Raw genomic sequence first — 3,907 nt, 5'->3', positions numbered from 1 at the left:
AATAGCTACACTGCCTCATTCGGTTGTTACCTATTATACAATGTTCTGATTTACATGAAAATAGATCTTACAACTAGCAAAAATAATGATTAAATATATGCACAATTACATATGCAATTACACTTTAACATTTTTCTTTATCACTTTACACAAACAGACCACACAACACTTTGTTCACGGAACTTCAATAAACCACCAGAGGCTGCTTCAGCAGTTGCTGCATATATGAGTAGTTATCCGAAACAGAAGAACAGGAAACAAACAGCAGAAATATCCTTGTCTAAAGACACTTTAGAAACAACAAAAAAACTTGCAGCAACTACTTAGCTGACTCACATAAGTAGTAAACATATTCACTTAAGGCATGTCTCTAGCAATTAATTTAATATGTTCTTCAAACTTCTATATGTATGCTGATAACACTACACTATAGAGTGTGACCACAATGAAACTAACAATGTAAGGGATGCCTTCTACACAAATTCTGGGATGTTAACATCTGAATAGCTGTTCTCTGCAAAACACTGTTTTTTATAGTTGGAGGGTCGAGCATGTGAAGCAAGATACTGAAACTTGTTTAAGACTTACTGAAATTTATCTTTTGATGCAGTTTTAGATTTGAAGTTAACATTTAAATACCTCAGATAATGACTGACTTTTTCAGTAAACAAAATGTCCATGAAAGCCTCTAATAATAAATAATTCCATGTCCCACAAGGTAATTGTATTTTTTAAAGAGTGGAGTCCCTCCACACTGCCACTAGCATGGCGACCATAACGAAAGTTCTACAATCACCTCTGCATTGGTTAGTTTTTTAATCAATACAGGTCCATCAGGAGATAGAAAAATGGATGAAAAATGTAACAAGAATTGAGATTTTAAGAGCAGAGGGCAAAACATGTCATGGCAAGCACCAAGGGAAAAAAATCCTCCGCAACAGTTGGACAGGTAGTAAGAGCAGTAGCAGATTTCTTGCTGTCTGCAGCAGATCATGCAAGGGTAGGTCACATTAGTAAGTGGGTACTGTGCAGTTTGATACTAGTGTTATAACCACCTGCACATCAGTACAAATGCATGTTGGAGCACCTCAGTGGGGAAGGCCAGTCGCACCCTTTCTGTAGTCCAACCTTACATTTAATGCCCGATTTAAAAAAATTATACTCTTCCATTTCTGGCACCCTTTCTAGAATACAAACTAGCAAAATTATGAGAATTTGTTGTGTTCCACCACAAAGATAGGAAAACTTCCATGTTTTGCAAATGAAATTTATTATTCAGCACAAGATGTTTCACCAATTCACGTTTGGCATTTTCAGTGGTATTCCTTTTTGTCCTATTCAAGAAACCATTTCTTCCAGTAAATATTTCTCAGCAGGTAGCCTATACTGCAAGTTTGCATAGGCTGAAGTGTTGTTATCATTACAATAAAACAATTTCAGTTAACATCTGAGGAAAATAGCAGCATATATTAACAATAATATACGGATTAGTGTTAACACACATGAAACTGATGTCAGTATCATTTTAAGAAACTTGAAATTCAAAATAATTGAATGTCAGAATGGGCGCTACAGCTAACAATTTTTAAGTAAAGCAGAAAACAAAATGCTACTGTACTTACAACTTTGAGGTGCCACATGCCTTGACACAGGCTACCAATAACCCACAAGTATTTTTGACATCTCATGCCTCACAGGTACTTAACTGGATTGCAATCTGATGATTGCTGCTATCAACATGAAAAATAATATAGCTGTATCCAGTGACCAAATTTCAGAGCCGATACTGAAATTAAGTTGAAATTTACCTATACATCACTGGTAATCCATTTATGTGTCATAACATTAAACTCACTGCAAATGTACCTCCATTTTGAGTGAAAGGTCAAGTTTGCTATTGTATGCAAAACGCTATTACCTCATACTTCAAGTTTGCCTCTATAGGACTGTGTAACATTTGCTGCTGCTGGAAGACTATCGGAGCCATAACTGGAACAAAGAGCTCCGAGTTACCACCTGCCAATATAAACAAACTTCAATTCTAAACTGAAGGTGAAATATGTCATATGTATCCAAACCACTACCACATTATTCTTCAAGCTTCTCGCATTATGGCTGTGTGACGTCTGCTGCTGCTGCTCCGACTGACTTCTGGAGCTGTAACAGGAACAAAGAGCTTTGAGTTACCATTTGCCAGTATACTCTTAAGGACTGTAACTGTACCTACATTTTAAGTGAAAGGTGAAATTTGCCAAGTGTGTATCCAAACCACTAGTAGCTTATTCTTCAAGTTTCCCATTTTATAACCATGTGACATCTGCTGCTGGTGACTGACTTCTGGAGCTATAACTGGAACAAAGTTCTGTGTGTTACTGACTGCCATCGTTACAGGAAATGAGATTATAAAGGCATGGAAATGCAAATATAATGGCAATAGTAGACCTACAGACTTTTTTTTATTTTCTCTGTGTTTTATAGCTCTTTATATACAGTACTAACGTAAGCAACGTTTTCTTTTCTTGAACTTAATTTAGAGCTGTTATGTAAGAAAATTAGTAGGGCTATATACGTGATATATGGGTAAGGAGTCATAGTGTATTATTCAGACACATAATGTGCATGGTATGTTACGATATTATCAGTCGTATGTATTTTTTTTTTTGCTCTACAAATTAACATAAATTTTTCTTATGTTGTAGAAATAGACAGTTGAAAAGATTTTGCGCTTCTCACGACAACAATCATAATGAGATACCCTGCTTGTAATTTGACTGATATCCAGAAATATTTGACTCCAGACCAAGATGATACCAACAGAAGAGGTGGATTAGCATATCTTACACCCAGTGTTGCACAGCCATTGTTATCACCATAAAAAACCATTTGTGTCCTGTGTTATGTTATTGAGATTTTGTCTCCTTTATTGTTATTTCATAGCCCAGTCCATTGTGGGAATACATAATAAATGGGGATAAAAGATACACTCCTGGAAATGGAAAAAAGAACACATTGACACCGGTGTGTCAGACCCACCATACTTGCTCCGGACACTGCGAGAGGGCTGTACAAGCAATGATCACACGCACGGCACAGCGGACACACCAGGAACCGCGGTGTTGGCCGTCGAATGGCGCTAGGTGCGCAGCATTTGTGCACCACCGCCGTCAGTGTCAGCCAGTTTGCCGTGGCATACGGAGCTCCATCGCAGTCTTTAACACTGGTAGCATGCCGCGACAGCGTGGACGTGAACCATATGTGCAGTTGACGGACTTTGAGCGAGGGCGTATAGTGGGCATGCGGGAGGCCGGGTGGACGTACCACCGAATTGCTCAACACTTGGGGCGTGAGGTCTCCACAGTACATCGATGTTGTCGCCAGTGGTCGGCGGAAGGTGCACGTGCCCGTTGACCTGGGACCGGACTGCAGCGACGCACGGATGCACGCCAAGACCGTAGGATCCTACGCAGTGCCGTAGGGGACCGCACCGCCACTTCCCAGCAAATTAGGGACACTGTTGCTCCTGGGGTATCGGCGAGGACACTTCGCAACCGTCTCCATGAAGCTGGGCTACGGTCCCGCACACCGTTAGGCCGTCTTCCGCTCACGCCCCAACATCGTGCAGCCCGCCTCCAGTGGTGTCGCGACAGGCGTGAATGGAGGGACGAATGGAGACGTGTCGTCTTCAGCGATGAGAGTCGCTTCTGCCTTGGTGCCAATGATGGTCGTATGCGTGTTTGGCGCCGTGCAGGTGAGCGCCACAATCAGGACTGCATACGACCGAGGCACACAGGGCCAACACCCAGCATCATGGTGTGGGGAGCGATCTCCTACACTGGCCGTACACCACTGGTGATCGTCGAGGGGACACTGAATAGTGCACGGTACATCCAAACCGTCATCGAACCCA

At 41.5% G+C, this 3,907-nt stretch overlaps 1 long non-coding RNA gene across 1 annotated transcript; it reads right to left on the bottom strand.

Annotated features, from left to right (window-relative positions):
• Positions 1–474: 474 nt before the first annotated feature.
• On the bottom strand, positions 475–3,009 carry LOC124553836. The gene is made up of 2 exons (XR_006968146.1): positions 2,228–3,009; positions 475–2,157 (listed from the first exon to the last, which is right to left on the bottom strand). It is a non-coding gene; the product is annotated as an uncharacterized LOC124553836 (long non-coding RNA).
• Between the last annotated feature and the right edge of the window lie 898 nt (positions 3,010–3,907).

Source organism: Schistocerca americana, chromosome 11, assembly GCF_021461395.2.
Source record: "Schistocerca americana isolate TAMUIC-IGC-003095 chromosome 11, iqSchAmer2.1, whole genome shotgun sequence".
Taxonomy (NCBI): Eukaryota; Metazoa; Arthropoda; class Insecta; order Orthoptera; family Acrididae; genus Schistocerca; species Schistocerca americana.
Note: the sequence above shows the minus strand (reverse complement) of the source record. Positions and strands in the feature narration are given on the sequence as shown.